This window comes from Nicotiana tabacum, chromosome 6 (genome assembly GCF_000715075.1).
Source record: "Nicotiana tabacum cultivar K326 chromosome 6, ASM71507v2, whole genome shotgun sequence".
NCBI classification, from domain to species: domain Eukaryota; kingdom Viridiplantae; phylum Streptophyta; class Magnoliopsida; order Solanales; family Solanaceae; genus Nicotiana; species Nicotiana tabacum.
Window position 1 is genome coordinate 112,479,833 of NC_134085.1, and position 23,537 is coordinate 112,503,369.

At 37.7% G+C, this 23,537-nt stretch overlaps 1 pseudogene; it reads left to right on the forward strand.

The window, feature by feature from the left end:
* Window positions 1-9,175: 9,175 nt before the first annotated feature.
* Window positions 9,176-23,537, forward strand: part of LOC142181992 (histone-lysine N-methyltransferase, H3 lysine-9 specific SUVH5-like) — a 29,669-nt pseudogene continuing 15,307 nt past the window's right edge.

The window sequence follows — 23,537 nt, forward strand, 5'->3', positions numbered from 1 at the left end:
TCTTTGCCTCTATACCTGCATGAGGCTAATCCCTGCCTCCATATCTGTTTGAGGCTAATTCCTTCCTCCCTATTTTGCATGAGGCTAATCCTTGCCTCCGTACTTGCATGAGGCTAATCTCTGCCTCCCCACTTGCATGAGGCTAATCCTTGCCTCTATACTTGCATGAGGCTAATCCTTGCCTCCTCATTTGCATGAGACTAAGCGTTGTCCCTCTTCACACAAATATTGCTCTATTTCTAGTACTATCTACTTGCTTTTCAATTGGGCTAAGCTCTACCCTTCATTTCACAAGACTAAGCTTTGTCTTGTTAACATCATTACTGCATATCATGGGCTGAAATATCGCCAATCTATCTGAAGGCATCATAGTCTAAAAGGCATCATCCTCATAGCCGAAAGACACCATGCCATGTCCTGAGGATCCCTCAAATTTGCATATCATTACATTATTTCATAGCCTGCGAATCCCTCACTAAACAATTCATGTCCTGAGACATAATGATCTGAGGATGTCATCTTTTGCCGTCCAAAGACAACCTTCATGGTCCAAAGGGAATCTGCATCATGTTTAAATTTTTGCAAATAAATGTTTATAGCATCTTTTATCTGCAGGTGACCCGTAAGCAACTGCTATCCTAGCAGGAGTAATCTCGCTCTAGTTCCTTCAACTATCTCAAACCTTAATCGCTCACCATAGCCGCTTTCGCATCTCGTGTCCGTTCTTGCAAAGATTTCATTGGCATATTCCGCCGATAAACCCAGAACTACACATGGCCTGATTCCTGTAAAACTAGGGATATGTAGGCAACTTGAAGATCGGAGTCCAGCCTCTGCATTTCGAAACATCCTGCCCGGTCAAAATTGACCATCATTTCTTTACCCGAAAACTCTTTCATCCTTCCCGAGTAAAGAGGGGGCAGCTGTTGATACCCAATTTTTCTCTATATATTTTTTAATACATATATATACTTTCAAAATATCATATATGCATATATAAGAATGCCCAAGCTTATTATAAATTTTCTATAATTTTTAAAGGCTTTAAATTGATTTATTTCTTCCCCTTTTACTTATAAAATTTCCAATAATTATCCTTCAAATTATTGTTGTGGTAATTTAGCCATCTAAATCCTATATTTATGCCAAAATATTTCTTAAATAATTTTTTGTGCATTTTTATAATTGCATTTACATTTTGCTAAGCCAATTTGCATATAATTGCAATACTAGCCCTATTAAGGCACAATTACATTATTAATGCATAAAGGATCTTTTTTATTTTTAAAATATTAAACAATTATTTTTAATCATTTTCAGTACACGAAATATTTTGAGAAATCATTTTGTTATTTTTATAAATTATATAGTACTGAAAGTGGTAATTTAAAACTTAGCCAAATTTATTTCAATTTCAGCCTAAATTCAACCCAATACCCAGCCCAATTTCTAATTAAATTACCCGACCCAGGCCCCAAACAAATTTTACCTGACCCAGGTCCCCTAATCCTGGCCGTTGATCTCTGAGATCAACGACCCGTATTTATTCTTACCATTTTTAATTACAATCGACCCCCCAAAACCTAATTCATTCTACAACCCACCCCACCGCCCTAAAATCCTCTCTACTCTCAAAACACTCTCAACCTAACCCTAATCTTCAAATGCCGACCTCCCATCTTCGGCCATCACCGGTGACCTCTCATCGTCTCTCAAGCATCCAATGGCTTCTCTCATGCCGTTCTTGCCTTCTCTAAGGCCCTCAAGGGCCCAAGACCTTGCCGACTTGCATCTAGGGTCATCTCCTGCGTGTTCATGGCTATTCCAGTGTGATTTCAAGCGAAGTCGTTCTATATTTGCTACGATATATGGGTTTTTAAACAGGTTTCTTCATCTCTGTATGGGTCTCTTTCGAAACCCAAATTTCTTTTCTATACCTCCTAGATCTGTACAAATCTAGGACGGTTTGAGTTTGTTTCATGAGTAATTTACATTATCCTTGAGATTTTTTACGAGAATCATATGATTTCAAGTGTTTCTTCACCTTTTCTAAAACTAGGGTTTTCGGAATTTCTTTTAAAAACTTTGTTTAAATGATTCTTTGTGTTTAAACTTCTATTTCTCACATATTTTGACTGATTCTATGAGTTTACTACAAGCTTAACTCGCCTATGCTGAAAGCCCTAATTTTTTAGGGTTCTTCGTTGGTTTTTGAGTATTAGCATGACTGACCGGTTCTCGTTTTGAGTTTTTGTGATTTCTCGTGACTATCTTGCCTTGATATGCTTCTACTAAGTTTCTTAGTCTAAACTTTTACTAATTCTATGTGTTTGTGTTCATCTTGACTGTTCACATCAACTTGCATCTTTCTCACTGAATCAGTATTGTTTAACTTTCATCTTTTGCTAGAGTTGTGTGTCGATTCCTGACTATCTATGTCTTACTTCATTTATATATTAAACATGCTGACTCTTTTCATGACTTTCTCTTTGATTGAGCTATGTAATATTCTGAATTCCTTATCTCTTGGTTTGATTTGAACACTTTCCTTTAAACCTTCGATTCTTACCTTTCTACTCAATTTGATTGATTTGCTTGCCTTAATTAATTTTTCCGTACCTTGTTTGCATTGTTACTTGATTTTTACTGATTATTTCCTTAACTAGAATTTTCTGAACCTAGCCCTAATTGCATGTTCTATAGTTGCATTGTTTGAAGTCTTTCATTATTTGTTATACTCTAGCTATGTATGGTTTCTTTCCTTATTTGTCACCTGCTTTTTACTGTTTGAATTAATCCCCTTAATTAATGGAAGACTCGAACTGATTTTATTCTGAGTTCTATGATTACTGAACAATTTGATTCTTACCTTATTTACCTAGCTTCCAAACTACTATATATTGCTCTCTTCTACAGTTTTGAAACACAGACATTAGTTCGCATCTCTCTTACACTCAAAGGCGCTTCTGCTTTCTTTATTACTGAATTAGCCAGCTGCAAGCCAAGGCTAATTATTACACTCTCCTGTTCTTTACCTTTCGTTTGCTTTCTTTACTGGTATGTACTGATTTTAAATTCAATCTCTCAAACCAATGTGTTTCATATTGCTTCAGTTGATCATATTCCTAATCTATTTCTATCTATCATTTTGCTGTCAACATGTAATTGACCTATTACTTCACCTAGTTATGTCTTATGACTTCTAGAATCAGCATGTCTTATGAACTAGTAGTCTGTTTAAATTTGACTCTACCTTGTCTTTGAATGCTAGTTTACTTGCTAGTTAGTTTCTAGCATGAACCTTTCTTTGCCAAGTATGGTTCTGAGATTATTACTATGTTGCATCATTAGCTATCCCTAATCCCATGACCCCTTAAAGCATCTCTGATTTTGTCACTATGTTCTAATTAGCACCCCTAAATTCATGTCTTATTGTTTGCATTATTAGCTACCCCCTTAATTGCAAAGAATGTTGTTTACTTGTACTGTCTGTTCCCAGCCCCCAATCACCCTTGTATAAAGGTTTATTATTTGAGTGTTGTTGAACCTGTTTTGGCTTTATGTTTGATTTGTTGTTACATAACTCTTGTCAAAAACTATTTTACTGAACAATTCTCCTACTTATAAACTATTTCAACTGAGTCTTTTCAAATATTTCCTTCTATTAAAACCTTTTCTAAACCATGTCAAGAACTCCCACTCTACTCTAAGGTCCTTAAGTTCTGCCCCTCCAGTGTGTGACTGCCTTAGGATCCCTATGAGATCCCTCTGAACTATGATGCACTGGAGCTGGCTCTTCCATACTGCACTTACTCAATTATGGTTATGAAGTCTGGGTATGAGCACTGCCCGGGGTCCTTTGGGTCCTTAGGGAGCTCTAATACACCCGTACATAATAAAGGCTATGAAACTTTGGCATATGAGGCTATGGACAGTTTGGTATATTTGGGCCTGCTTCAGGCTCCCTATAGTGTAACTTCTTCTTTTTCTTTATCTATTTATGTAATTTATTCAGCTGGTCTGTAATAATTATTTGTAAACGAATATTGGGGATGACTAGTGAAATGGGGAGGGTAGTTATATATTTCTATCAATATCATTGGGGTAGAAAGCATGTTATAGGCTTTACCTTATTTATATATTAGAATCCTTGCTTTAGGACCAATACATTCAAATCGTGTCATGCACTAGATATCATGCTCTTAGGTTTCACGTATACTGCTTCAGCATCTCATTTGACACTAATACATGTTTATCACTTAGAAATCTCGTTCCTAGGTCAATAAATAGCATTAACACAAAAGATGTTACTCCTGCACATCCTGAAATCATGTTTTAACAATTCTGTAACTCTTTTGTGCATTTAGAGAGCATGCTTTAGGAATTCTGTTAATGTAAGTATCATTGTCATAAAAACTATCATTTCTGTGCATTTAGAAATCATGTATTAGGCTCTCTGTTTGCATTTGCTTAGCCACGCCTAGTTAAACTACTAATCATGAAAGGATGTAAAAACAGTCTCACATATGATCATCTTGTTTCAAATAAAACTGGTAACATTCCCTGTATTCTCAGCATGCTCTTGAACTGTTATGATTTTGTAACTATTACGCATGATCCCACGCCTAGGCAAGCCTTAGGTAATCAATCTAATAAAAACTGGAAAACTGTTTTCGTTTGTGTTTACTGCTTAATGAATTATAGGTTTAAAATCAGTAGGCAAACTGATTAGGACCTTACTTCGAGTTTATAAAAAACAAAGTTGCATATTGTTGTTCATTGAGATCCACTTAGATATCCTGTTTAGGTCTTTTCTTTAATAAAAATTGCTCTTGTTTGTGTTTGAGACATGCTGCTTATGTGCATTACTTGTGGAGGTAAACTTGGGCCTCTTAATTGCTTCTTTCTGAATTTATCTATTAAGTCTTATGTGTTCTCTCCTGTCGCCTAGAAATTTTTTCCTTTCCAAACATCTTAGGGGTTGTCTAGAACTTCCCAAATTTAGAGGTCCTAAAATACCTCCAGGGCCATGAGGAAGGGATGGGTAGTGCACGCATAGGACATTGTCAAGGTTACTAGAACGCCTTAGGCTATGACCAAGGGGAAGGATTTGGGTAGAACAGGATATGATGACTACACGCTAATGTCATGTGTAGCCCCTCATTGAGGAGTGTTTACCGGACATTGCGTGGGGTGATCCTGTAGGCTAACCAACCTAGGACCCCTCCTTCCCAAATTCCCTTTACTTTCCATGTGTATACAATTTGTTTAAGTTTTTCCTTTGTCCCATTATTTGAGTTATGTAATGTCCAAAACCTGCTCTTATTTGTAGTTATGTATTTAAAACTATTTATTTGTTAATGGACTAGTTCATAAGTATAAGTCCGGTCGGGACCTACCATTGTGGACCGAGAGGGGTGCCTAACACCTTCCCTTCAAGGTTATTTCGAGCCCTTACCCTAAATCTTCGGTAATGCAAACCAATCCAAGAGTTAATCGCTCTAGGTGCCCTAACGCACCATAATCCGTTAGGTGACGACTCTTCAAATACCCAAATCCCAAAAGGAAACGAGTTATTACCCCCATAAATGTCGAAACCCAGACTTCTCTTCGCGGATGGAAAAAAGGGGGCACGACAATTTCCAAACCCCCTCCCCCTACATCCGTGAAGGGAGTGAGGAGCTTCTTGGGTCATGCAGGTTTCTATCGCCAATTCATCAAGGACTTTTCCAAGGTGGTGAACCCATTGTGCAAACTTTTGGAGAAGGATTCCAAGTTCTATTTCAATAAAGATTGTATGAAGGCATTCGAGTTGCTTAAGTTCAAGTTGACTACTACTCCTATTATCACTGTGCCGGATTGGATCTTGCTTTTTGAGCTCATGTGTGAGGCTAGTGATGTTGTGGTTGGAGCGGTGTTTAGGTAAAGAATCAACAAAATCTTCCATCCATTCTACTATGCTAGCAAGACCATGAATGATGCCCAAGTCAACTACGTAGTGACCAAAAAGGAGCTATTTGATATTGTTTTTGCTATGGAGAAGTTCCGGCCGTATTTGATAGGTACTAAGGTGATTGTTCGCATTGACCATGCAGCGCTTCGGTATTTGATGAGCAAGAAAGATTCTAAGGCAAGGTTAATGCGGTGGGTGCTTCTATTGCAAGAGTTTGATCTAGGGATTCAAGACCGCAAGGGTAGTGAAAATCAAGTGGCGGATCACTTGTCCTGATTGGAGGAGGAGGGGAGGCCACATGATGGCCTTGAGATCAATGATTCATTTCCCGACGAGCAACTCCCCGTTTCAAAGATCGGGATTCCATGGTTTGCCGATTTAGCAAACTATCTTGTGAGCGGCATTGTATCGAATGAGTTCTCTTTAAACCAAAAGAAGAAGCTGAAACAAGATTGCCTCGACTATTATTGGGATGAGTTGTATCTCTTTTGGATATATATCGATGGTGTGATCCGACGATGTGTGCCGGAGGAAGAACAAATAGTCCGATTCTCTATAGTTGAAGTAGGTCTAGGCTAGTTCTGAGCTGCCTCAATCTTCCTAAGATCCACTTTAATGCCCTCGGAAGATACAACATGGCCCAAAAAAGCAATCGAGTCCAACCAAAACTCTCATTTTGAAAACTTGACATATAACAGACTATCCCTCAAGGTCTGAGTACGACCCGAAGATGTTGTTCATGCTCCTCTCGACTACAGGAGTAAACCAAAATATTGTCAATGAATGCGATCACCAAAGAATCAAAATAGGGCTTGAATACCCGGCTCATCAAATCCATAAATGTTGTTGGGCATTAGTCAAACCAAATAACATCACTAAGAACTCGTAGTGACCACACCGAGTCCGAAAAGCTGTCTTAGGGTCATCAGATGCCCTAATATTCAACTAGAGTAGCCAGATCTCAAGTCAATCTTCTAAAATATTTTGACATCCTAAAGCTGATAAAATAATTCATCAATCCTCGGCAAAGGATACTTGTTCTTGATAGTGATGTTGTTCAACTGCCGATAATCTATACACATCCCCATCATTCCATCCTTCTTCTTCACAAACAACATTGATTCACCCCCAAGGCAAGAAACTAGGTCTAATAAATCCATTTTCAACCAAATCTTGCAGTTGTTCCTTCAATTCCTTCAATTCAACTGGGTCCATACAGTATGGTGCGGTAGAAATGGGTTGAGTTCCCAGAACCAGATCAATGCAGAAGTCAATATCTCTATCGAGTGGCATTCCTGACAAAATATATAGGAAACACCTCTGGGAACTCACGCACAACTGGTGCTAAATCCATGGAGGAACCTCCGCACTAGGATCAAGGATATAGGCCAAATATGCGAGACATCCCTTCTTGACCATACGCCGAGCATTCACATAAGAAATAACCCTTCTAGTGGAATGGTCAGGAGTCCCTCTCCCCTCTAATCGAGGAAACCCTGGCAAGGATAATGTCACAGTCTTAGCGTGACAATCCAAAATAGCGTGACAAGGTGACAGCCAATCCATGCCCAAGATAACATCAAATTCCACCATATCAAGAAGTAAGAGATCTACCCTAGTCTCAAAGTTCCCTATAGAAACCACATACAAGTAATAAACACGATCTACCACAATAGAATCTCCCACGAGCATGGACACATAGATAGGAGCACTCAAAGAATCACGAGGCATAACCAGATGTGAAGCAAAATAGGATGACATATATGAATAAGTAGAGTTCGGATCGAATAAAATTGAGCATCTTTATGGCAAATCGGAACAATATGTGATGACAACATTAGATGATTCTTCCTTAAGTCTGGCTAAAAATGCATAAAAATAGGGTTGGGCCCCACCACTCTGACCTTCGCATCTCCGACGGCCTTTAGTTGGCTGGCCTCCACCTCTAATGGCCTTACCTCCACCTCTAATGGCCTGACCTCTACCTCTAGTATCCTAACCCCCACCTCTAACTAGATGAGCGAGCAGTGGAGCAACCGGTGCCAGAACCATGGAACGAGAACCCTATTGTGGCATGTTGCCATGTGACCTAGGGCAAAATCTCATGACGTGCCTCAGATCTCCCCAAGTATAAATAGTCCTCAGTTGCTGTGACTGCTAACCCTGAAACTGACCCTGTCGACCTGCATAACTACCCTGATAACTCTAGATCAGATGTGCACTAATAGGAGTTGAAGATGCGTTGTAGGCTAGCTGCTCAGGATGAGACCCATAAGAACCACGACTACCCAAAGCACCATGGGATACCTGAACCGCTGACTGAATTGACCTGGAAAGATGGCCTCTACCAAATGAACTTCTGCCTCCAAACGAGGCACCACTAAAACTACCAAAGTGATGAGGTCTCTTCTCATATACCACATTCCTACCTGACTATGAATCATCTCGATCCGTCTAGCAATCTTTACTTCCCGCTAGAAAGAATATCATCCCTAGTCTCCTTGGCCATCTGTATCCTGATACCAAAATCAAGACCATCAATGAGTCTCCTCAGTCTCTCCCATTCAGTAGGAAGCAATTCAACTACATGGCAAGCTAAATCTACGAATCTAGTCTCATATTGGGTAACAGTCATGCTACCTAGCTGAAGGCGATCAAATTGCATGTGGTACTCCTTTCTCAGAGTAAAATGAATGAACTTCTCCAAAAATAGCTGCAAAAATTGATCCTAAGTGATTGGCGGTGAACATGCTAGTCTGCCCTGCTCATAATCCTGCCACCACCTCTTGGCAGAACCGGTCATCTGAAATACTACAAAGTCGACTCTATTGAGCTCCACAATACCCATGTTGCACAACACCTCATGGCAACAGTCAATGAAATCATGTTGGTCCTCAGAAGGTGTGCCACCAAAGTGAATAGGAAATAACTTTGTGAACTTGTCTAATCTCATCAATACCTCATAAGACATAGCGGGCCTCTCCTCGATCTATCGCTGAGCCACTCCAACTTGCAGAACTGCCAGAGTTTGATATTTTTGAGCCATCTGCTCTGGTGTGTGAGTAATGGGAGTCTGTGCTTCTCCCCCAGCCTGAGAGATAGTTGGTGCCACCAGAAATGCACTAGTCTGGGCCATGTTCTCTATAAGGCTCACCAAGCAGACTAGAGCATCCTGAAGTACCAGGGTAGTAATAAACCCCTCCAAGACTTGAGCTAGTCCAAATGGCATGGTCTGAACAGGAACCTCCTCCTCCTGCTGGATCTGGGGCTCCAGAAGAGGTGCTACTGCACATGCTCTAGGTTGAGCTTTGCCTCCACCTCTGCCACTGGATCGACCTCGGCCCCAGCCTCTACCCCTAGTAGTGGTAGCAATATGGGACTACGGCTTCTGACCCATCGTGGATACTGTGCATGTCCTCACCATCTGCGAGAGAACAAGAATGGAATGATTCAAACCTAGAATAAAATGGCACGATAGAGAAAAAAAGAAGCAAAATTTTCCTAAAGCTCTATAGCCTCTAGAAGATAAGTACAGACGTCTCCGTATCGATCCTCCAGACTCTACTAAGCTTGCTCATGACTCGTGAGACCTATACAATCTAGTGCTCTGAGACCAACTTTTCACGATGCGGAATTTCCAACCTTGGGACCATGATGACGCCTAACATCTATTTGCTACGCAAGCCGACGTTATTAAATTAATTAACTAGTCTTTAATAATTATTACAAAGTAGATATTAATGATTAATAAACTTAGAAATTAACACAGTGTTAACAGAAATGACGTGATGCTAGCTACTCCCGGAAATTTGGAGCCACAAGCACATGAGCAGTTAGAATACTACATATACGATCTGAAACAAGGTACAACTGTTTGAAACTAAATAAACAGTAAAGTGGCTAAAGAAGGGGACTTCAGGGCTACGGACGTCGTGCAGCTATACCTCAAGTCCCCAATATAGCTGAATCCGAGCATAAACACCACTAGACGCCGCTGGGACCAACACCAGTATCTGTACAAGAAGTGCAAAAGTGTAGAATGAGTACAACTGACCTAGTGTACTCCATAAGTATCGATCCTAACACCGACGACATGGTGACGAGGCTATGACAAGAAACCTATGTAAATCTTGTACAGGTATATACATAAAGTAACAAAATAACAAGTAGGACAATTAAAATATTCACTGGGAGGGGACATGTAGAAAGGGGAGCACGATAAGAATGACAAGTACAAAATCACCGAATAACATTTTTTCAAAAAACAATAATAATGCAACTAATTAAATCATCAAACTGGAAAATCAAGTAAAGCAATGAAATCAATAATGGCACGGTATCACCCTTCGTGCTTTTACTCTCGTCCTCATCATGTAATATCATAAATAAAATGGCACGGCATCACCCTTCGTGCTTTTACTCTCAACCTCATTTAATGTGATAAAGGATAATAAGCAATCAAATGCACGACATCACCCTTCGTGCTTTAATCCTCACAATCTCTCAAATAAATGATATTGTATGCAAATAACGCACGACAACACCCTTCGTGCTCACTCTTCCTCACCAAGCAACAACATAAATCCAAATAGCAAAATAAGGTAGGAAGTTATTTCACTTCAATCTTAGTGTAATGATAATTCATCTCAACTTTCAGAATTCTAAAACTCCAAAATAATCCATAGATATGAAGGCGAACAGTTAAAGAAGTGATAATCTAACTATGATACGGAAAACATAGTCATGGAAATGTTACACCCCATGTTTTCATACGTAAAAGTATGACATAAGCAAATTGATGAAAGCTGGGAAATGAGATATTACATCCTGCATTTTCATACGTTAAAGTTTCGTCGTAAGTTAATCAACGTAAGTTCGGGAATGGGATTATTTTGAGATTATAAGCATTATGCTATTTCAAACAAGTGATGAGTAAATTCGTGAAGTTGAGAGGGTAAGCAAATCGAAGGAAATGAATTTCATTGAAGTTTAACATATTGGGATAAAATACAGCCCGAGCTAAAATAACCGGTATTTATGGACTAGTACCATACAAGGTATCACATGACCATGATAGTAAGGTGTATAAGGTGTGTTAAAAGTGAGTAATATTTTAAGTAATTTGAGATAATTCTTAATTATATGGGTAATTGGTTAATGTGAGATTAATTAGTTAAATAATGAATTAGTGAATAATTAATACTTTTGATAAGGATTAATAAACCCTCCCAAACGTGGCAGCCCAAGAATATTGATTTAAGTGACTCTTTAGTCACATTGCTAGATGACATTCTAAGGGATTTGGGTGGCTAATGTAAGCATTATTAAGTGGGGCCCACACACTATAGAAAAAGGGACATTTCTAAAGAAATTCATTCATGTTTATGAAGTCATACGGATCAGCTATGAAATACTTCAACAAAAAATCATAGTTTTCACTAGTAACGTGAATCACTTCACCAAGAATTCATATGAGACTTCGTAGCGTAGTAGCAACAGGATTTTGTGATTCTAAGGGAGCACAGTATAATCTTTCTCAAGAATATCATATGGATTTTTCCCTACTTCGATCCGCCGCTACGTATTGTCACAATCAATGGGTGTTAAAGGGATTGTCAAGAGATATGATTCAGGTATGTTAAGGCTATCCCTTTTTTATTTTTGGCATGATCTATACCACACAAGCGAAACGAGCAAATCCACAACTTTCATAAATTACTTTATTTGTAGAAATGCTAGAGATGTGTATATTCTTATTCTCCCATGTGTCATATTATTCTATCACCTATTCATGGGTCTCAAAAATACATAAGTTGGTAAAGTTTATTTCATGATATAAATCAGAGGCATAATGGTGTTATAATGTACCAAGAGATTTTATTAACGTATTTTATATGCATTTCATGCATTTATACATGCACATTGACCCATGACCGGATGGCGTTATATAGGCATATATATATATATATATATATATATATGGGATATGGGAAAGGTTATGGCATTATATACGTACCACCACCTGATCAGCTGGTATACATTGATGATTTTGCCCACAGTGGCCGAGATAATATGATAGAGATTCCCTTAGAGGCTTGATGATGTTATGAACACATGTACCTATGCATGACATGGCATTCATACACATATGCATGACACTATAATTATTTCATGAATTACAGAGTTATCCAGACTTACAGGTTGAGTCATTTACTCTATATTTCTTCCATGTCTGTTACATACTTATTTATGTGCCTTTCATACTTGGTACATTATTCGTACTGACGTCTCTTTTGCTTGGGGACGCTGCATTTCATGTCTGCAGGTCCCGATAAATAGGTTGAGATCCCTCCAAGTAGGCTATCAGCTCAGCAAAAGATTTGGTGCGCTCTATTTGCTTCGGAGTTGCTTGTTTGGGCAGTATGACTTAGACGTGTATTGTTTGGTATGGAGGGACTCTATCCCGACCTTTATGAAAATTATGTATTCTTAGAGGCTTGTAAACAGAGTCATGTACGTAAAAGATTGTATGGCCTTGTCAGTCTATGTTTAGTATACTAGTGGTTATTTTGGTCATATAGGCCCGTATGTCTTACGTATAAGTTGGTATCACATGATGTATTCTACTTATCTCACGGTAGCCTTCTGGCTCAATTATCTATGCCAGTATGACATGAAAAGATACATTATGTTGGTACTCGTTTGAGTAAGGTACCGGGTGCCCATCGCGGCCCATCGGTTTGGGTTGTGACAAAAGTGGTATCAAAGCAGTTCTTTCTTAGGGAATCTACAAGCCGTGTCTAGTAGAGTCTTGTTTATAGGTGTGTCGTGCACCACACTTATAAGCAGGAGGCTACAGGGCATTTAGGACTATCACTCTTTTTTCTTACTCTAGATCGTGTGGTAGAGCTCAGTTGTAAGAACTTAATTTTCTAAACTCTATCTTAGACATAATACGATGATGCTTACGTCCAGAAAGACGGTTGGTAAGACATATCTCTATGGAACAGTTGAGTTAGAGGAACTCGATTTTATGTGATGCTTATGATGAGTAAATATACGATCTTCACCAGATCATGTGTGCACTAAGACGTGTAATCTTCTTGATAAGGATCCTTAAGGCATGAGTATCTATCCACCCTTATAAAAGAAAGCAACGAGAAAATCAGAAGGTAGATACATGTTTCAACAAGTGAAAGAAGCAAGGTGAAGAAGGGTACGAGGCGCCCAGTTAATGAAGATTAACAGTATTCACAATTCAAGCAAAGGAATATAAGACTTTTGAGTTACCTTCAACAATAACAGAGGTACGTACAATTGGCCACACCTATCTCATTTATGCCCCATGGGGGCTAACATAAGTAGTATAAGAGAAAGATGGAAATCAGGATCCGGCTGGGATTAGAGTGACCCAAAATGATGGATGGATTGTTAGCGTCAGTTGACATTTCTGAAGAATATTGCAAATGTGCTAATACATCTCCTTGTGAGACTCTAAAATAGTATAGCTAGATATGAGCATTACAAAGATAGGCACTGAAATCCTGGAAAAGGATAAATATTACCTTAGTATTGTTACACCTCCTTTTTTACTACACCCCGAAGAAGGGAGTATAAGGGAGTTTTACCAATTAAAGTGACAATCGAAACGGAATTGTTTAAATTAAGAAATTTAGATTCGCCACTTGGGAGATTTATGGTGTCCCAAATCACCAGTTAAATCCCGAATCGAGGAGAAGATTGACTCTATTTTACAGTCCGCGAACCAAAAATATGGGTAAGGAATTCTGTTAACCCGGGAGAAGGTGTTAGGCATTTTCGAGTTCTGTGGTTCTAGCACGGTCGCTCAACTGCTATAATTGGCGTAATTATATGATTTTAAGACGTTTTGAACCTATGTGCATTTTAACCTTAAAACCGCTTTTATTCATTTTAACAAAAATTTAACGTCATCTAAAACATGTCTTTGGACTACGCCACATGAAATGCACCCGCAATCCGAAACACATTTTATTCAACGTTGTTGAGATTTGGATTTGGGTCACATGAAATGTACACCCTAGTTTAGGAAGGTAATGTTATTAAAATAACGCGCCTAAAATAATTACGCATTTTTAACTTTGCGAGGGCCATGAAAATTTGCTAAATGGCGCACCTCGAATTCTAATGATTAAACAAGATTAATTAAATGAGGGCCACGCATTTTGAGATTTTGTTGTGCGTGGCACACCTCAATTTATTTTTAAAAGGGAATTCAAACTAAATTTCGGAGGGCCATAAACTATTTTTGTTATTTAACATGGCTCACCTCCACTAATTAAATAAGGAAGATTGAAGGATTCTAATTATTTTTTAACCAAAAGGTTCTACCCGGCTAATTTACTAAAGCACATCGTATTAATGAATCAAATGCTAAAAGGGAAACTACTTCAAACATGCAACTGAACAAACCCCTTTAAAAAGTGCCTTTCAGCTTTGGGCTCAAGGTAAGCCCAATTCATAACTTGGATTTGTGGGATTGAGTTGCCTGACTCAAACTTTGGATTCAAAAATATTCAGCATACATTAAAAGGAATCTAGATCTCCTACAACTCTTTTTATATCATGCACTTCGGATCCAATCCGCTCTCATGATGATCCAATAATCAACGGATGAGTTGTTGGGCCCTAAAGACCAGACCAGCCAAACAAATTGTCTTTGCAAATGATTTCAAGTTTCAAAGCTCGATGGGCCCAAAACCTGGAAGGACAAGGCTAAGGACCCGGACTCGACATTGAGTCCTTACTACAACAGACGGCCCTTTTGCATTTAATCATAATCAACAGCCCTTTCTAATACTAACATTAATCAATCCGAAATAACAATTAAATTCATGCCTCAACTTCACTATTCTAATTTGGTAACTAATGAACGTTTTGTGTAATCTAAAATTACCAACACATTGTGGAATACAGAATCAACTACTCTTCTAATAATAATAAAAAACTGAAGAATTAAAACAAATGGGAATCATCAGGCGTTAAATATCATTCCATTTACATTTTGGCATGAGTCTCACTACTCATAGCATAGCTTTATTCTAAGCATGCTAAAATAAGAGAGTGAATCAATGAGTCAAATGGGAAAGTGAACAAAAGAGACATATAATGAAACAGAAATCTTCATTTTCTTCCTCTAAACATCACATGAGTCATCCTTTACATTTTTGAGATCAAAGGCAGGTACCTGATTATGGCAAAATAGAATCAGAAATCGAATTAGAGATCCAGAAGAAACAGCAACAGTAGTAAACAGCAGGAGCATGAATCAGCTCGAACCAACAATAAAATAGTGTTTTCCAAACAATAAACCCAAACCAACTTTTATAATATCTAAAATTCAACTCATTTTTAGCCTAGAATCAGTTTTCAAAACCAGATTAAACTATCCTCAAATCCATGTGAATCAGAGATGCTTCAAAAATTTGAAACCTCAGGAATTATAGAAAGCAATTCAATGGAACAATAGTTTTCTATCCAAAATCTTAGTCGTTTTTGATTTTCAGACTTTTATGCCTTATTTTCTCTTCAAAAGTCCCCCTTAAATGCCAAGTAGATATGCCTTTATAGGCAAGGCATTAGGGCAGCCCTTAGGAACTAGTTTTGCATTTTGCCCCTTTTTTAAATTTTCATATTAGCTCAAATACCCCTAAGTAGTTTTCAGAATTTCAAAACAATCCCCAATCCCACTTCCCAGAAGCTTCCCAAGCAGTTACAAAAAAGATTCCTTACCTACACTTCCCAAATTAACCCCTGAAATTACCCCTGAACCCAAACGGGTCATGGGTCAATTTTGACCCAACTGTTTCAATTCTAATTCTGGGCTAACCCCTTTCCTTTGGACCCAAGTCCATTTCAATAATTCAAATAGAGAAGTCTAGAGGACAGACAAACAGACTAGTATTGAAATCAGATGAACTTTTGTACTAATGCTCCCACTACGACCCAAAATTTAGAAATAAGGAAATTAAGCAACAACTAAACTAATGAATCCAACCAACCTAAAAGGGAAAACAACAATTAACTTCAAAACTGAACTAAGAAAAAACATGGAAAGATGATTTTTGAGAAAACGGAATGAAAGAAAAAAATAAAAGAAGATAACAATACAAACAATGGAAAAGAAAAAGCTGGGAATACCTACAAAATTGAACGAACAACCGACTTGGACCAATCTTTGAGGACTCTTCAAATTTTGGCCAAAATAGACCCTAATTGAGTGTTCTCGACTGAAAACATGCGATTAAGGTCAAATTCGACCTTAAATTCCCAACCGTTTTGTCGGTTTGATTTTCTGGGGTTTTAGGGTTCACTCTCGATCTAATATTCGAGGAGTTCTGGGGGAATTTGAAGACAGCGGAGTGGGGATTTGAGATAGGGGAGTGAGGTGGTTCTGGGGTGTAATTTTGGGGCCGATTGTTGGCCGACCGCCGCCATAGGCGATTTCCGGTGGGTGGCTGGCGGTGGCGATTTAGAGAGACAAAGGGGTCTCTGGGAGTGCAAGGTGAGAGATAAAATGGGGGGTAGGCGTTTGGACATATAAATATTAAAAAGACCTTACTTTCAGACCGTCCAATTAAATAAAATCAACGGTCCAGATCGAGGGGCCTTCAAACGGGGTCGTTTGGTCGATGGGGGGAGTGGACCGGGTATGAAGTGGATTTTGGGCTGGGGCTGGGCGGGTATTTGGGAATTTTAATTGGGCTGGGGGAAAATGAATTGATTTTGGCCCAAAACAGATTTTTCCTCTTCTATTTCCTTTTCAATTCTTTTGTTTTCTTTAATTTCTTTGTAAATTAAAATTAAAAAAAATAAACCTAAATTAATTCCTAATCCAAATTATCTAATCAAATTAATTATTACAAACAATACTTACTACTATTAATTAAAACCAAATTAAAGGAAAACTACCAAAATTCAAGAATTAAAAAGCAAAAATAAACTATTTTTTGTGATTTTTCCAATTCTTATAAAACAACTAATTTACTACTTAATTCGAAAATGCAAAGTTAAATCCTAAATGAAAATGAAACATATTTTATATTTTTCATTAATTAAATAAAATAACATGCACAGACAAATGCAAAAAATACCACAAAAATGCACAAAATTGCAAACAATGGGAAAAATTGTTTTGTTTTGAATTTGTGGGAGTAATTCGTATAGGGCAAAAAATACGTGCTCACAAGTATGACTCTCATCCCTAGTAGAGTGAGGACGTTTAGAAACCCGAAGAGACGATCAATGAAGCAAGGAGAGCTAAAAGCGAAAGAATGTCGTGTTGAAGTTTTCACAAGAAAGGGATAGGCAGTATTAGCAGAGTAATGCGAAGAGAGATACGGAAGAATTATGAGTGAGATGTGATACATGGATGACAACGGTAGAGTGTTACAGAGTCTATAGTCATATGAAGAAAGGGATGAAAGGTGATGGGCCTTAAGACAACAAAAGAGTATAGGCCATACAGTCACATCCTTATTTCGAGAAATAAGTTCATAACTCTAACGTGATTAACAGAAGGAAAAGTTAGACCCTAGAGTAAAAGAAATCAGTATGGACTGGTGAACAAGATAAACTAAAAATGAATTAGGGACTAAGTGATTTGATAATAGCCAGCATCATGAGAATTTCAGATTGCATTCCAACGATAATAGAATAGACAACAGAAGAAGATACATGATGTATTCGGAGAAGGGTTATTTAGGAAGACGCTTCCCTAAAGCAAGGTATGCAAGAAAAGTTAAGCTTAAGGGACTGTATGTGCTAGCTATACTAAGTGTCACCCTCACGAGTAAGGAAAGTTGTTATCCTTGGTACAGAAGGATTACCGCAAGGCATGTAAGGGTCATCGATGATGTGAGAAGACGCCAAAGCTGAATTGGTAAACATCTATAGGTAGATTGTTATAGCGCTAAATCTTAGTACTCCCCTAAGAGGGGGATATGGAGTAATATGGCATTAAGTCATAATTAAGTGATTCTAGCAATTTTGGAATGGTAAAGGAAGAATGCGATAAAAATTAGAAAAGGACGAGATTGCACTTACTCAAATCCTACTGATATGCTACGATTCCGGAACATTATGCAAACATGACATCAAGGAAAGGAATCAAGGGTTCCTGCCTGAAATGTTATTGATAGATAAGGAGCTAACGAGAGATGTAATATAAGACAGAGGAAATAACTCAAGAAAAATCTCGTAGAATATCAATATGAGAATGGGCCAGCAAATAGTTGATAGTTAATTCAGGAAGAGCCTAGTTATGGCTAGACAAGAGGATACAAACAAATCAGCAGATCATGCAAGATAAATATAGTAAAACCCAATATAGTGGATTCAGCCTCGCAGTTATGACAATACTTGAGATATATTCAGATAGGAGTTGGGATAGTTAAAGGTACCGTATGAGTATTACGGAAATAAAGAGAGTCCCACTGGGAAGATAGCCAAAACTTCAGCCTTCGAAGCAACCGTACGAGCTCATAAGTGTGGAGGTAAGTAACTAAGGAATGTGTAAGTACTAATATCAAAGATTCTATTGGGAATACGATATAATAAGCTCGCAGCTTTACAAGAGTCAGGGGGTCTTCCTTAAGTACAACAACGAAAGACTAGCTGAGGAAATAAGGAAAAAGGCTTCAACCTAAGCACAGTGACCTAAAGAGTAAATGGTCTTGTAACAACAGTCTTATTACAACATTGTATGCACCCCATAAGAAAGTGGCACCTATCGTGGCCAATATGTGTGGGCACTAAGATAAACCAAGTATTCATGCAACAAGTGGCAAAACGACTAGGAAAAATAATTGTTTGCATTTAAAGAGAGTTGAGAAGGAATGAGAGGAATTATTCGATCAATGATACTGAGATAATTATATTATGAATGCACCTAAGATTTTGTTGTATTATGCAGCATATATGATTGACAATCATACATCCGCAGAAGACTCTGGTATAAGTTAAAAGAAATAATTAAGTCCAGGTTATAGACAAAGGGTTGAATTATTAGAAGATGGTATCATGGATATTCCATAGCTTCCATGAAAGGCTAAAGTAATAACTAATGTCATGAGCTAAAGATCGGAAGATAGATTAAGCCTACATAAAGGTTGATTAGAGGGAGGAGGAAATTAAAGAGTTACACCAACTAAGTAAATCAGGAGCCTGATTATTGGACCTAGAAAATTATAGACCTCATGATTGAGAACATTACAGGATCACTCTTAAATATCAGCGGTACAAGAGAGATAGTACAGTAGCCATATGCTATAAGGGCATCAGAAGAATACTAGCCTCATAAGAAGTCAGTACGAAGCTCTCACCGGATTATGTATGCACCAGAGGTGCAAGTATGATAATAAAGCTTCAAGTTATGGATGTGAATTATACCTATGTTGAAGGAAGGTCATGAAAGAGATACAAGATGTGATGCAAGATTTTAAGGTAAGTAAGGTAAAGGTGAATAACGTACGCAATACTCAAATGTAGGAGGTTATGAATAGTCCATACTTTGGATAGAAAGCTAGAAGCGCGGGGACTCAGTATCCAGGAATGATAGCGGCATCGTCAGTGGCATATATTCCAGCCTATGGTTTTTAGGTATCAAGACGTCCACTTAAAAAAGTAAAGAAATGTTAGAGACAATGTGATGTCTCGCTTGGTGTTCTAAAATAACATAAGGAAATCTATGGGGCAAGCAAGTTGAATGAAGGTTGCGAATAGTATAAATAGAGATGTATAGGTCGCAAGCTAAAGTATAGTAAAGAGACAAGGTTTTAGGACAGGAGTAAGGATGAGGAAGGGCGAGTGAGAAGGTGACGAGAATGGATAAGGTTCCAACGTATGAGAGGAGATAAGGATTCTATCTTTTAGATCAACAATAATAAGGAAACATTGAAGGACTTGGATCTATACATCTATGACAAGAAGCGAGAGAATAAGCTGGAATTTGGTAGCAGACCTCAGTAAAGATAAATAGAAGTAAGAGCGACGGTATACTAATCTACTTAGATGCAGTAAAGTCATATGAATGGATAAGCGAGACTATGAAATAAGATATAGCAATATTCGTAAGTTCAACAAAGTGTCGAGCAAAGAACTTTAGTATACTTATAGATGCCCAGAGGGACATCATATCAAGCTATGTATATGTTCACAAAGTAAGGCCTAGAGATTGGCTAAACACTGGAGGAAAAAGGAGAGAAGAGTCGCATAGGTGCACTTACAAGGCTAGAATCGTACAGGCTGCATAAAGAAGGTAGCAACAATTACGAGATTGGAAGGATTCCGGCCACAAGACATGGCATGAGAAAGAGGTTTAAAGGGCGGGAATGCCCTGGACTTTGGATTATTCACAGAACAATTGCCTAAATGGTAAGGAGAGTATTAAGGTATTCACAAAGAGCTATAAGTAATGAAAATGATAAGAGCATTAGTCAACATTCGAGGACGAATGTTCCAAAGGGGGGAATGATGTTACACCTCATGTTTTACTTATGCCATAAACAAACTGATGAAAGCTGGGAAATGAGATATTACATCCTACATTTTCATACGTTAAAGTTTCGTCATAAGTTAATCAACGTAAGTTCGGGAATGGAATTATTTTGAGATTATAAGCATTATGCTATTACAAGTGATGAGTAAATTCGTGAAGTTGAGAGGGTAAGCAAATCGAAGGAAATAAATTTCGTCAATGTTTAATATTGGGATAAAATATGGCCCGAGCTAAAATAACCAGTATTTATGAACTAGTACCATACAGGGCACCACATGACCATGATAGTAAGGTGTATAAGGTGTGTTAAAAGTGAGTAGTATTTTAAGTAATTTGAGATAATTCTTAATTATATGGATAATCGGTTAATGGGAGATTAATTAGTTAAATAATGAATTAGTGAATAATTAATACTTTTGATAAGGATTAATAAACCCTCCCAAATGTGGCATCCCAAGAATATTGATTTAAGTGACTCTTTAGTCACATTGCTAGATGGCATTTTATGGGATTTGGGTGGCTAAGGTAAGCATTATTAAGTGGGGCCCACACACTATAAAAAAGGGACATTTCTAAAGAAATTCATTCATGTTTAGGAAGTCATACGGATAAGCTATGAAATACTTCAACAAAAAAACCATAGTTTTCACTAGTAACGTGAATCACTTCACCAAGAATTCATACGAGACTTCGTAGCGTAGTAGCAACCGGATTTTGCGATCACTACAGGAAAAACAGCTTTAGCGACAAGAAAAACGGTCCCTAAAAATTAAAATCTGGTCCCTAAAGATTAATAGCGACTAGGTTCACCTAGTCGCGATCCGTCGTTGTAGGCTTTGCCGCTAAAGGTCAATAGCGACGGGTTTTTTACACTGGTCCCTAAAGGGTTCCAACGACCAGCTCATTTCTGGTCTCTAAAAGATTTTTGAGGACCAAATTTCCGGTCCATAATAAAACAAAAATAACACCTTAAATCAATCATTATCTGGTCCTTAATTGATTTAGAGACTACTTTTCTTGTCCCTAATGATAAACTAACTGGACATTAAACTTGTCAAAATTAATATTTCAGGGGCAATCACTCTGGTCCATAAAAATATTATTGTTGGTCCCTAAAAATTTGTATCAATAAATCTCAATATTAATCAAATTCTCTAAAAACCATTGGCACAAAAAATAATATAAAGATAAATCTTTCTATTAAAATTGAGTAAGCCATGGCAAGATATATAGCCATGATGTAAGTCACGATAACTTTTACAATATCCTATAGCAAAAATACCTAATTAATATCCCTAAATTAGAAATATAATAACATATTTTGCAATAATATCCTAGCAAAATGATAGTCATCTTCTAAGATAATAGTCTTTAAAAGTTGCATCTTGACTTGTAAGTTATACTCTCCAAAACCTAGAAAAAGGATGCAAACAATTATTGTTAAGAAAAAAATATAAAGAAACTAGAAAATCAATTAATTTATTGGAATAGAAACTAGAAAATCAATTAATCTAGAATAAATAATCTATGTAGATGCAGTGCAACAAAAGTCTAGTCAGGGACACCCAGAAACACTAGATACAATAATCTATGGAGATGCAATTCTAAGGGAGCACGGTATAATCTTTCTCAAGAATATCATATGGATTTTTCCCAACTTTGATCTGCCGTATGTATTGTCGCAATTAACGGGTGTTAAAGGGATTGTCAAGAGAATTGGTTCAGGTATATTAAGGCTATCCCTTCTTTCTTTTTGGCATGATCTATACGACACAAGCGAAACGAGCAAATTCACAACTTCCATAAATTATTCTATTCGTAGAAATGCTAGAGATGTGTATATTCTTATTCTCCCATGTGTCATATAATTCTATCATTTGTTCATGGGGCTCAAAAATACGTAAGTTGGTAAAGTTTATTTCATGATATAAATCAGAGGCATAATGGTCTTATGACATACCGAGAGATTTTATTAACGTATTTCATATGCATTCCATGCATTTATATACGCACATTGACCTATGATCGGATGACATTATATACGCGTATATATATGTATATATATATGTATATGGGATATGGGAAAGGTTATGGCGTTATATACGCACCACCACCTGATTAGCTAGTATACGTTGATGATTTTGCCCACAGTGGCCGAGATAATATGATGGGATTCCCTCAGAGGCTTAATGATATTATGAACACATGTACATATGCATGGCATGACATTCATATGCATATGCATGATACTATAATTATTTCATGAATTACAGAGTTACCTAGACTTACAAGTTGAGTCATTTACTCTATACTTCTTACATGTCTGTTACATACTTATTTATGTGCCTTATATACTCGGTACCTTATTCGTACCGACATCCCTTTTGACTGGGGACGCTGCGTTTCATGCCCGCATGTCCCGATAGACAGGTCGAGAGCCCTCCAAGTAGGCTATCAGCTCAGCGAAAGATATTGGTGCGCTCCATTTGCTTCAGAGTTGCTTGTTTGGTTAGTATTACTTAGACGTGTATTGTTTGGTATGGAGGGACTCTGTCCCGACCTTTATGAAAATTATGTATTCTTAGAGGCTTGTGGACAGATGTCATGTACGTAAAAGATTGTATGGCCTTGTCGGCCTATGTTCAGTATACGAGGGGTTATTTTGGTCATATAGGCATGTATGTCTTGTGTATAAGTTGGTATCACATGATGTATTCTACTTATCTCTTGGTAGCCTTCCGACTCAGTTATCTATGATAATATGACATGAAAAGATATGTTATGTTGATACTCGGCTGAATAAGGTACCGGGTGCCTATCGCAGCCCATCGGTTTGGGTCGTGATAGGAAACAATATAATATAATAAAATAATTTCCACCTGCATGCTTTAACCCAATGACAACATGTATATACTCGTCACCTTATATATATGCCATCCCCACACATAATTCACGTAGCAAATAGACCAACAAGTCTGTCACACCCTAAAATCTCTCTTTAGGAGTCGTGATGGCACCTAGTCCCTAGGACTAGGTAAGCCTAACACA